Source organism: Nannobrachium achirus (genome assembly GCF_963921795.1).
Source record: "Nannobrachium achirus genome assembly, chromosome: 13".
Lineage (NCBI taxonomy): Eukaryota > Metazoa > Chordata > Actinopteri > Myctophiformes > Myctophidae > Nannobrachium > Nannobrachium achirus.
In genome coordinates this window covers 42,296,763-42,310,331 of record NC_137833.1, presented here as the reverse complement: position 1 = coordinate 42,310,331, position 13,569 = coordinate 42,296,763, and the positions used below count along the sequence as shown (strand labels likewise).

At 43.0% G+C, this 13,569-nt stretch overlaps 1 protein-coding gene across 4 annotated transcripts in view; it reads right to left on the bottom strand.

Annotated features, from left to right (window-relative positions):
• The window catches only part of gbf1 (golgi brefeldin A resistant guanine nucleotide exchange factor 1), a 124,069-nt gene that overhangs the window by 70,259 nt on the left and 40,241 nt on the right, over positions 1-13,569 (bottom strand). The window lies entirely within an intron of this gene.

The window sequence follows — 13,569 nt, the reverse complement described above, 5'->3', positions numbered from 1 at the left end:
ATGTAGGATTTTCTCCCTGTGTCAAAAGATGATGTCTCACAATCAATCTTGGTTAATAGCCTGGAGACATGCCATGGCGCTAGTTAGCAAAACACAAATGCAACAAAGGATTTCTTGCAAGTCCTGTGCACGAAAGGAACATCATTCTGATGTAGAACAGTCAAGTATACAGTATATATGTACACTGTATGAGTTATTTTTAAAAGGACAGATACAACTACAAGGGCATTTTACAAGCAACTGCCAGCATCACAGTATTTTTAGCTGATTGCTAGTTTCCACCTCCTGTCCTTGGAGCAGGCCATTAGACACACAGATATAAAGAGCTAGATGCCTCGTTCGCCTCTGCAGTTAATTGGAGCGATGTGCAAAAGTTCTAGTCCGGACTTCCTGGAAAAACTAAGGGAACGCTGTCAGTCAAAGTGACTACTGGCCAATCACAGCGTGTCTTTTCCGGGACTTATCCAAGCCAAGGACCACAATTCAATTCAACAGAGCCAGTTCCGATGTTGCGCTGCTCGGCTGTTCTTACAGGCTGCATACGTAAAGATCCCCACCTGCCTCTGATTGGCTTACCGACTTCCGTATGTGTGACGCACGCGGAAGCAATGAACACGGAAGCGATGAATAGGGCTGTCACGATATGACATTTTACATGACGATTAATTGTCACTCAAATAATTGGCGATTAACGATTTAATTGTGTATTTGTTGTTGACAATTACATTTCTGTTTGGCTTTTAGGCTTTGAAGTTGCATATGCTAGATATGACACATAACCTAAATATACAAATACATTACTGACATATTTGACAACTTACTACTTAAAAAATAACATTGATAGTGGAAATAGCCGATCTACAGAGCTTGTAGATCTGCTATTTCCACTATTTCTGACATTTTTCAACATTCACGATTATGACGATTATGACAAAATAATTGAGATAATGTCAAATAATCACGATTAGACGATTATGTAATAATTGTGACAGCACTAGCGATGAAGATTCCCTTAGTTGCTCAATGCATACGCCCCCTAGCCGAAGGAGGCTTCTTCCTTTCTATGTCTATGATTAGACACATATACAGGATAAAGTGACCCTGCTCAAGGGCACTTTTGCACTACTGGGCTCTCTGGGAATCAAACCAGCAATCATTCAATTAGGCCTAGTGTTATAGCAACCTCTCAGGCAATCCTATCGTCCCCCCAAGTACCAAGAAAATGTTACATAACATTACACATCATACTCTTAACTCATTGACTGCCAAGGCACGAGTTTCACGAGTTATTACAGTACTCCCAGGCTGCCACAGCCCGAGTTTCCCGAGTTGGAAGCCATTTTGAAAAAAAAAAAAAAAAAAAAAAAAAAAATTCAAAATTTTTTTTTATAAAAAAAATTCTAAAAATGCCTCAAATGTATTAGGCATGATTGCAATTGCGAAATTGCATGTTTAGCCCCATAACAAACACATCTTTCAAAATGTCAAAAATGGCTGTTTTGTCTGACTTTGAAGGCTTGTATCTCATGAATGCCTGAACGGATTTCCAAGCGGATTTTTTTGTTTGAAAGCTGTTAAAAAGTACTACACATATGGTGCATGATCTAGGCATGGGCGTGCACGATCCGTGCACTAAAAATTGATCCGTGCACTAGAAATTTGGAAGGTGGCAGTGTTTGTTTTGTCTGACTTTGAAGGCTTCTATCTCATGAATGCCTGAACGGATTTCCAAGCGGATTTTTTTGTTTGAAAGCTGTTAAAAAGTACTACACATATGATGCATATATGGTGCATGGGCGTGCACGATCCGTGCACTAAAAATTGATCCGTGCACTAGAAATCTAGGATAGTGGCAGTCTGGTACTTGGGGGCCATCTTGAAATGGCATTCAATGAGTTAACAAGTACGCAGAAAATTCAGCGATATTACTTTCAAACATCTTTAAAGCCCCTCGACATTCCCTGCTTATTCATCCCTCATCGTGCCAGCAGTCTCCTGCTAATCCTCGCCATGTGTGGTGTGCCACGGACGGCCCATGGTAGGGCCTTAGCCCCAAACTTTGTTGTGCACACAAACGGGCCAAGACAAGAGCGGTCAACATCACTGTGAGGAGTTTTAATAACTCCTACCTCCCCCCCACTAAAGGTCTGTGTAAACAGTACTAGTTGCCCTCGGGGGGAGCAGATCACTGGGGAATTAGCCACGCAGGAGGTTGTAACCTCCTCTCCGCTGCCTGGCCCGTCCATGAAAGCAGGGGTGTCGCATCAAATTCTGGGCCCTGGGTACTTCTTTAACTACTGAAAAATAGCAGATATACAAGCGCGCAAAGCGGGACCGAGTGCCGCGCTGCGAGCTCGTAGATCTGCTATTTTTTGAAAAATCGTGAAAATGTGTGCAAGTGTTTGAATATTTCAAATCCTTCTAAGGTTTTTTGAAAAACCCATGTTTCTATGTCAGTGGTGCTCAAACCTTTTCATGTCAAGGACCCCCAAAAATGATATGTATTTGGTCACGGACCCCCCCATCTCAAAATATTTAGTTCCAGGGACCCCCCAGAAGCAAAATTTGTGTTACAAATGTTCACTTAAAAAATACAGATATTGAAAGATTTGCACACATTTTCACGACTTGTCAATAATAGCAGATCTACAAGCTTGCAGCACGACACTCTGTGTTGCACTGTGAGCTTGCATATCTGCTATTTTTCAATAGCTAAAGTATAAAATAATTAAGGCCCCTCCACCTTGGGCCCTAGTAACTCAGTCCCACTCCCCCCCCCCCCCCCCCCCCCTTGTGACGCACCTGCATGAGAGATGGAACATTGGCGTGGGGAGTGGGGGCTTCAATGAGAAAACTGTGTGAAAGAAATAGTCTGCGAAAGAGATGCTAAAAAAATATAATGTTGGTAAGAGATGGAGGGGAAAGAAAGGCTGGGACATTCACCTTAGTTGTTACTCCATGTTTATTCATCATTTATTTATTTTCTGAGCAGCTTAACATTAATGAAAACTAGTCCTTACCCGTTCAAAGATATGAGCTCCGAAATGATGTGCAGTGTGTGGGTTATGGGATGTGCACTGTGCACACGGTATATGAGGGATGGAAAGTAACTTTAACTGGTTCTTGCATGATAATATGTAGGAGCATCAATGTAAGAAATACCCGTTTCGTTTAATGGCTATGTGTGTGTGTGTGTGTGTGTGTGTGTGTGTGTGTGTGTGTGTGTGTGTGTGTGTGCAGCGGTTTGGACCGTGAGACCATCCGCAGAGTAGTCTGTGTTTCTTTTTGAGAGGGTCGGTCTGCCTGAAAAACGCGTTTTGGAACGAAACGGTTACGTTTTGCGCGTTTGTGACGCCCTCTACGGGTGGAATTGGAAATGCTTCTGGGGATTCGTTGAGTAAGCCACCCGCAACCTGTGGCAGAAATTCAGTGTTGACTCGACGTTTTGTTTGTGATTTATGGCTATTGTTTGCAAAACGGGCCCCTCCCGCTAACTTTGGAAGCCCGTTACGAACGAACGGTATGGACTATCAAAATATCCCTTGACTATGTTCATTGCATGGGTTCAGAGATCATGTGTACCCATTTTCGTGACATTTGAAGAAAATATGTAGGAAAAGGAGCAAAAAGTGTGTTTTGGAGAAAATTCAAAATGGCGGAAAATCTATCCTGACGCAAATGGGCGGGGCCTATATGGGGAGATGCGTATTGACCCAAGGAATCCAGGGAAAAAAGAATTTTAATTTTTCGACCTACGGTTCAAGAGTTACAAGGCAAGTAGGCCGTTATAGCGCCACCATGAGGCAGAGTGGAAATGCTTTTGGGGATTCGTTGAGTATGCCACCCGCGACCCTTGGTTAAAATTCAGTGTTGACTCGACAATTTGTTTGTGCTTTACGGCTATTGTTTGCGGTCCCATCCTGCTAATAACTTTGGAAGCCCGTTACGAACGAACGGTACAGACTATCGACATATCCCTTGAGTATATTCATTGCATGGGTTCATAGATCATGTATACCGCTTTTTGCGACATTTGAAGAAAATATGTAGGAAAAGGAGCAAAAAGTGTGTTTTGGAGAAAATTCAAGATGGCGGAAAATCTAGCCTGGCGCAAATGGGCGTGGCCTATATCGGGAGATGCGTCTCGACCCACGGAATCCAGGGAAAAAATAATTTTAATTTTCCGACCTACGGTTCAAGAGTTACAGGCCGAAACGTAAAGTGGACTGTTATAGCGCCACCATGAGGCCAACTGACAAAGTTATTTTTTATTTAATCCTTGATATCATTATAAATCTCCTCTCAGAGTTTTGTAACTGTAGCCCCTATGGTTTGCGAGAAAAAAAATATTGAATGTGAGTTTTTGCGATTCCCATTATAAGTCAATGGGAAAAATTAATTCACTAATAAATTAATATCAATTAAACGATTTGTGAAAGTGAAAAAAGGGCTTCACAGTTGTGTCAGGTGTGTTCATATGCTAACGGTGATGCGATTTCAGATCAATTGCTCCAGCCACTGAGGAGAAACGCTGTGACAGACAGACAGACAGACACTCAGACACTCAGACACTCAGACAGACATTCGCTAAATTATATGTTAGATGACAAGGGGTCATTAGAGAGAGGGGATGGTGATGGAGGTGGGGGATCTCAAGAGTGATACGAGTAGCTCAGTAGGGTCACAGTGAGTAGACTAAAATCTCACCATGACAACACCGCTGACAACAGCTCCTGTGTTTGTGTACCACCATAATTCCAAGTGGGAGAAATGACAATGGATGCTGATGACAGGGGTGCAGCCAGCGAATATCAATAAATATATACGTGGTATTTTCTTATTCATGAAAACGAGCACAGTCAGGACGATGAGTGAGCTTACTTATCACAACCTGCGTGAGATACATCGCAAAGCTATCCTCAAAATCTGTTTGGCAATTTGCTGGGCATCTAAGGAAAAACAGATCTACAAGCTCACAGCACGTCACTTCGTGGCAGGTTGTGAGCTTGTAGATCGACGCGGCATCAGACTTAACAATGGGAAAGCACTTCAGGCCATTCTGCCCTGACTTGGATAGACTCTCTCTATTTTATGAAGGGAACTGAGAAAGAGAGGGGGTCAGATCAGAGCAGCAAAAATACAAACCAGGTAAAACAACAAGGGGCAAATTAGTGGAGTCACGCACGCCGCCACAAAGCGTTGTGCCCAAATAGTGCTTGCCACAGCAATACCGTGAGGATTAGGGCCTTCTCCAGAACAGCTATACTCCAAACGCGAAAAAACAACTTCAAAGGAGCACAAGTAGAGCCTCCAACCAATTTCCAAAAGTGCACATGTGACCGCTGCGCCTTAGTGTGTGATACCCAATACCCCGGCGGCTTGTTTGGAAATAAAATATGTAATAATTTAGAAATTTCCCCACTCTCTTCATCAGCCGCCAGGTCACTTTTAGGACTTGCCTCCAAAAGCAAATCTTCAAATGCTTGTTTTTTTTTCTTGTTATATTTTTGGAGCCTGGTGTTTTTTCGTTCTATCATTGTGAAAACCCTCAATGCCGTTTTTGAGCGGTGGTCACACCGTCTCCATAGCGTGGCCGTGTGTGTAGGTATGTTTGTTTGTGTGTGTGTATGTATGTATGTATGTATGTGGGTGGGTCTGTATGTAGCCTCAAGTGGTGTAGTACCTTTTCTGGCCACACATGTTAAGGGAGGGGCGCTGTTGTTCAGGCCAGGCCAGAACAGGCAAGGCACACTCACACTCACACACACGCACGCACGCGCACGCACACACACACACACACACACACACACACACACACACACACACACACGCGTGCACAGACTCCACCGCTCAGTTCACACGGGTGTGATTTTTTGATGTTGGGAAGGGACATTCTACTTGGTGTAAATTTAACTATTTATTTGGGTTGGACTCGAAGAAACTTTGCTACCGCCATCAAATATCAAAGACAAAGAAATACCAAAGACAAAGTTATAAATCAAGCAAAAAAATATATATATAAAAATCAAGTGTCAACTCCAAAGACAGAGGAGGCTCTGTTGGTTCAATCATTCCATCAGCTTCCAGAAAACTTTTTAAAGGGGGGTCTTAGTGTCCCATTACTTTACAGTGGAGAAAATACCATGTGGTGGGGGTGGAAGGAGGGTGCTCAAATGAATCTGTCAATAGATCCTGATGAAGACTTCATCAGAGGCGATCACCCTGTAAGCGCCACGGTTGCGTTCCCAAAGACACCCAGATTGGAAACTCAATTGTGTTGTATTGATCCGACTGGCCATCGGTGAACACAGGGCTGGCTGGAGCACTGTGTCTGTGGCCACCACCAATCTTCTTAAATGAAGGCTAAATACACATTCTGTACTTCAGATCAATCTCCCAGGCTTGTGTGGTGGAGTGAAATAAATAACGATGGCCACAGTCGTGGTGAAGCAATCATGCTATAACCAGGTTGACCCCTGACTGACATTGACCAAAATAAAAAAGCAGGATTAATGTGGCCGGCCCAGCCATGCATGTGGCAATCTAAGGGCTGTTTTTTTTTTTGCGGGTACGACTCGAGCAAAGGCGTGCACGTACGCATACGCATCCAACTCGAGTTCAGCTTAATTGGTAGAAAAGGTTTGTGAAATGAGCATATCAGGATTCACCATTGGCCTAATCCCATCTACCTTTACCATGTTGGAGCCCCATCCTGCCGCTGTGTGCTTTGGAGTGAGCAGCCAGCCATGTGTGGCTTACCTCTACAAATGACCCCAGCAGAGAGAGGGGGGAGGGGGCTGAACCTTTGCCCCCCAGGAGAGCACCTCAGGATGAGGCAGGCTAGGCACAGAACAAGAGCCATCTCTAACACATGCACATCCATTGGCACTGAACCAGAAAGGGCTTAGAACGCAGGGACCAACACAAGGAGCTGTGTACCAACCATAATGTGAACAGAAAGAAGAGAGTGAACAAGGGATTTGCCAAACTAGAGAGGGAACGACGAAAAATACAACTTGAAAGACAAATTGGAACAAAATGAACATCTACTGTACGTCCATATGTCTCACAACAACAATACGAGTAGATAAATAAACCAATTGTTAATCTTGGACAAAGATTCACACTTAAGTCATATCATGACACCTTTTTCTAACATTCGTGCAATGCTTCGTTAGCCGAGGGTTCGACTTAGAACTAGAGTTCAAACACATAATACCCAATTCTTTTCATGCCCAACACATCAAAAGAGAAAAGGATTATTTTCTTAGCGTATTGGCAGTGCAACGAAGTAACTTCCTTGTCCTAGTAAAGCAAGTTAAATAAAGCACACATTGGCCAAAATCCAAAATGGTACAAAACGCAGAAAACTTTAGCTGCATGAAATCAAACAGAAATGTAACACAAAACATATGCTGCACACAGCGCTACTGACAACTGATAGGACTTTGATATCATAATGGCAAATACTGTGTTAGCACAAGGTCCAGTATTTCAGCAGAGGGAAGTGAACATCTAAACTCTAGGCGTGGTACTCGGTGACCATCAGATGTAGTTGTTTCAATAATTGGGTTTCCTTTGGAATACCACTGCACCAACCAAGAGAAATCAGAATTCCATGTTAGCCACTGTGTTCACTCTCCAAACAAAAAGTCAATTTACCAAAGTATGCAGGCATTGAAGTAACTCTAGTAACACTTTACACTGTGTCTGCGCATGTTAGTGTTAGTAGGGGGAGAGAAAGACAAGTATAGAATAGCATTGTGTGTTTGTGTGTGCGCGCGCATGCACGAGAGAGAGAGAAAGAGAAAGATAGAGAGAGAGATAGAGAGAAAGAGAGAGACAGTGGGGGAGGGGGTGTAGTTGGGGGGCGCAGAGCTATTCAGAGCTGCACATGATTACAACACCAGAAATACAAACACTGCTTGGCTGTGGACGTGGGGTCCGGCAGCCTCTTTGTATTTGCCTAATTTAATCACAAAAGGCTGAATAACTTTATTTATCAGCCTCCTGTGTCATGTATTTTACACAGCACTATAAGCACACCACCACCCTCTGCTGCTCTTACACGTCTTTCCACACTTGCTCTTTAAAGCCTGCCACTTGTCATCACTTTCAGGTCGTCTTTCACATCGGATAAACAATCGTTTCAGGACAACAATGGAACCCCAATCATCATTAATGTCCTATACACTGTGTTCCCAACAAGACAAAGAGTCTAAAAGACCCACCAGTGTCTCCTAGAAATTACCAGCATAGGGCTTGTTTAGATTTATTTTATTTTGGTAACTAAGAGATTAAAATTATTGTTATTGCCAGAATTGAGGATAGAGGTATGAAATTAAATAAATTACAAAAATAGAAAATGATGTCCCAATGATGGCAGCTACACACCAAAGGGTCACAACAATCAGCACTATCAGTAATATTATATTATGAGATATCTTGTATGAGAAGTTAACATTTGGCCTGCGGGTGGCGTTTGAGGAAAGTTGATGGGTTAGGGTTGACCCTCCAGGGAGCATGAATATGTTCTTGGCAATCCACACTATCTGAATTTGAAATATTTCATGGGAAATGTAGTGACCACCTACTGTTGGCCACCGTCATCCCAGACAGAATGTGTACATGGTGGCAAATCTGACAGTGTAAATTACTGTGTTGTCGTGCTAATTTGGATGGATTTTTGTTTGTCAAGTCGAATTTCTAAACAACAATGTATTTATACTTATGGTTCTTGGTGCGCTAGACTAGAGCAATGTTTCCCAAACAGTGGGTCAGGATCCATTTTTATGGATCACGAGTATATATCCCCCTTTTTATTACAAGTATTAAAAATAGCTTATCTATAAGCTCACAGCATGTCGCATCTTGTAGATCTGCTATTTTAAATAGTTTGGGAACCACTGTGCTAGAGGTAAGACCATGGGTCATTCAAATCAGTAGGATTCATCCCCCAGGATGCATGAAGATGCACAGCAAACTCAATGGCAACCCATAGTTTAGGATTAGTGTTTAATGGACACAGACAATGTCATCCATAGATGGCACAACAAATGCTAGATGACAGATGTACCTTATGTGTAAGCGCCAGTCATCAGAGAGCATCTTTTGAGCAGGCAGCGCCTTTCTACGGTAAAGTCGCGCTCCACTTCCTGCGCTCATAGTGTTTTTTTTGGGCGCTTCACACAGAAAATAGTTAAACTTTTAGGGAGGAGTTATTTCATCTAGGCTAGCTATTTGCGCAAATAATACAGATCTGACACCATCGTTCAAGCACAGCAATGGTTGCTGCCATAAGTACAGTAATACACATTTGGTGTGCTTAGTAAGAAACACTCTGGACATGATTTCCAAAGTTATCATGTTTTATAGAGTTCCTGGATAAACTGCTCGTCTTTTTTGTGAACAGGTGTGTGTTCATGGAGAATGAATGCATTATTTACTCATTTATCATGAGCACTGTGCACATATTTCACATCTATAGCAGTTACATGCCTGGATATACTGTAAGTAGCCAAAGAATAAATAAAAACATTGCTCACACAGTCACCAGTCACGCGATGGACAATGTCCTTTCCTATCCTACTGCACGGATATTTGTGTACAAATACACTAATGTGGTGTAATATACAGCAACACCCGTCGTCAAATATACACACAACTATACACACACAGGCACACATTCAACCTGTCACCCCAATTGAGATACTGTTCACAAGCTCTAACAGTGAAAATTTGCTCAAACAAAATGACACTCTTGATAAGGGGGGAAAAGGGGGGGGGGCAGGCAGGTGGAGAGAGTGGAGGTTGAGGGAGGGGTGAATCACCCCTGTGACCGACGCAGCGGCCCAAAACCAAACACTGATGGTTATTGATCTAAAACTCTACTGCTGCTAGAATTAAGATCCAGGGTCCTTCGTAGCAACAGCGCAGCTCCTCAGACGGAGGGGCGGGATGACGCTTTAACAAGACCAGCAAGGCTAAATGAAATCCAGGGAGAATTCACAATCTGTGCATCTGCGAGCCAAAGTCCTGCACGACCGTCCTCTTATCTATCTGTCGGGAGAAGTTTGATGCATGTCAACTCTCCCCAGCCCTCTCGTTTCTCCCGTCTGCCCTCAGTCCCTGTATCTCTTGAAGGAAATTGGCACTTGTCGAAGGGGCAATTAGGATGTAACAATGCTATGGAGCGCTATAAGGTCGTCTTATTTATTTAATTTTTTTCGGGCCACAGTGGTATTTTATAGACGCTTTCAACAATGCCTCTGCACAACCTAAACAGGCAATTTGAAAGCCCCAGAGAAATTAAAACTTTTCCAAGTGCTTGAGAGGAAGGCTAGCTCACTTGAAGGGCTACCGCTAGAGTGCATTTCCTAGAGGGGCAAATGGAATATAGTTTGCATTTGTATATACAAGTATACATACCATCTATTGTTCAGGGAGCAAAAAAAGATGAGCAGAGTGTGATACTGTACAAAGGATTGACAACATTCTCCCTGCACGCATCACAGTACAGCTATTGAACTCCTGAGGCTTAGGCCTAATCCCTAATCAATCATCATACAGTCCAAAATATATTCCAGCTTGATAGCAAATAAAATAAATAAAATCCATGTTCTGACAACTGTTCTAGTACCTTGCTCAATAAATGTTGATTGTAAACAGTAATAATGGCAATTCAAATAAATGATTGATCAACGATGAATTCAATTGAAAAAGACTTGCCAAGACTATTAATTGATGGCAACTTCAACTTTAGAAATTACAATATGACCGTAAAACAACACCACTCTTCAATCTGCACACACATACACCCACCCAGATCATTCTTGGTTTGTTTGCCACAACTGAGGCCCCGTTATTACAGACGACACCCCTAAAGACAAAACATACACACAGCAATGGCGGGCACCTCTGACCCAAAGGGCTGCGTTCAAAAATTGCCCTTTGGACTCCATATTGATCATTAAGACAAACTGGAGCTCATGTCACTGGGGAGATAGAGGCTTTCCATGTTTATGAGGTGTGAGAGAGCTTGTGTGTGACAGGATGAGGATGATAGCAGAAGAGGCATCGCAATCATGACCACAGTGGCTCGTTCAGGAATGTGAGCCCAACGCACCCCCACACACATCCACAATAGTCAAGGCTTTACGATAACGGAACAAGAATAGTTTGCATATCATTTTGTCCATCCATGTAGATATCGTTTTAACCACTATTCTTTTACTGTTTTTAATAAGCCCTATTTTATACTTCATTGCACGACGGTGTCACACAAAAATAGCTGATCTACAAGCTCACAACGTGTTGCGACTTATTGTGAGCTACTATTTTTGCTATATTCAAAAATTCAGGGAAAATATTTGATATATACAGTATATACACACAGAATTCCACAATAAACTAAAGGTGCAATATACTGTTGAGTAGACTGTATGTGCTGTAGTATAACATTGGAAGCAAGCTAGGCATTAAAAAACAAAGTAAACCTAGTTAAAGTAAAGCGTGTGCATTTCAACAGCATGACTTCATTAGTGAACCTTGCCTGGGCTGGAGCCGGGGCCGGCACTGCACTGCACTGCACTGCACCTGTTATCCTGTACATAAAATGTATTTTCTATGCTGCATAGTTCGCACAGAAGCTGTATTATTCCGGCAGGGAGTTGGCCAGGCCCCGGTGTCCAGTTAATGTGTTTCACAGCCTGCCGTCGCCCCTATGATGGATGGACATACTTTACGCTCAATCTACTTATAAATAACGGATGTTTTATCATGCTGAATTAAAACATATGAGTGAGTGACTGAGCGAGTGAGAGGAGAATGTGCACTGTGTTCACTTCCATGTTGTGTGTGATTCTTTTTTCAGGGGGGTCAAGAAGTGGCATTTTGTGTTTAGTTTCTTGTGTGAAAAAAAGTACTGTCACAATTCAGGATTTCCCATTGTCATATATCATATATAAATACCATTATGTATGTGTATGTATGTATGTACAGTACGTATGTATACACACTAGGGCTGTCCTCGACGCAGGATTTATCAAGTCGATTCGAGTCGCGGGGGTTAATCCGACGCGTCAACGAATCGTTTATGTAAAAAAAAAAGAAAAAAAAAAGTGGTGCTTTAAGCTTTTAAACCACGTCAACGTAATACAATAAAACAGCAATATGTTTTAAGCCTTTAAAGTGAATTAGATCCATGAACTACCGTGCATATTGAGACATGATAGCGGTGGACACTGGACATTAATGACGATAAGATTGCGTCCAGCCGTGCGTAATTTGCCGTGCGTAATTGTGAATTGTGGAGCAGAGTAAAACAACGGAGGAGAGAATAATGCATCTCTTTGACAGCATGTCGTGTATCAAAAGAGCTATGTTGCCGATCTGGTGCGAGATAATAAAAAGAAAACAGTTCGCCCGTCGCTATTCCTCAGCCTGAGTCCAACCACCACACACCCACGGCAGTGAAAGTGAAAGCGCATCGCGCTGGCTCTGCTGCTTCTTTGGCCAGCTCTCAAGTAGAATAACAACTCGTCGACGCATTTCCTTTCCAAGCGGTTAACTTCAAAATAAGAGCTCCCTGTTATATGATCAAGGCAACTTTCAAGTCACGTGAACTGATTTTATTTTTAAGTCTAGTTTACAAGTAGTAGGAAGTATGGACTCAATAAGAATTACATGACAGTCACAGTCCAGCGCTCTCATACCGCACCACAGTATACTGGTGTGATAAAAAGAATTATATATTTTTGACGGCTCGACTCAAACAATTGGCGTCGATTCCGGGGGCTTAAAACGACGCGTCGATTCGTCGATTTTTAGAGGACAGGCCTAATACACACACACACACACACACACACACACACACACACACACACACACACACACACACACACACACACGCACGCACGCACGCACACACACACACACACGCACGCACACACACACACACACGATATTCATTCAAATTTGTAAATCATCTCAATTAAAACAACCCTTGTTCTTTGTTGTTACTCGTTTGCTGTCTCTTTAAACCATTTCCTCCAGCTGCAAATGTGACCCTCCAACTAATCCAATTCAACCCAGTTCATTCTGATGCATAAGTATTTGCTCATACTGTTATACAGTGTGGTGCCCTTCAGACGAGGTGGTCTCGTATTATCACCTCTATTTCCAGAAAAACAAACAGTGGAGAGCAACACACAACATTTCCATCCGATCCTTTGACCATGTACCCTTGCCAGTCTTGGAACGGTACATGTCTTGGGAAAGACACTGGGGCCCAAGGTGAGAGATAAGGTCGGGACTGAGGCGGGCGGCGGGCTAGACATTCAAGGTGGGCCCGCAAGTGAGGGTACGATGGCTCTTCATTGGTGTTGGGTACAGTAAGGGGTTAAGCCACAGATGGCTGTCCACTCGGCAGGATAAATCAGCACACATGCTCCGGCTTGGACTGGATTTCACGCCCCTCTTGATGAGTAGTGCCATCCACAACTGCACGGAAAGAATGAGGGGAAGAGGCGCAGCGTGGCAGTAGAGAAGTTCAAGGCAGAAAGCAAGACG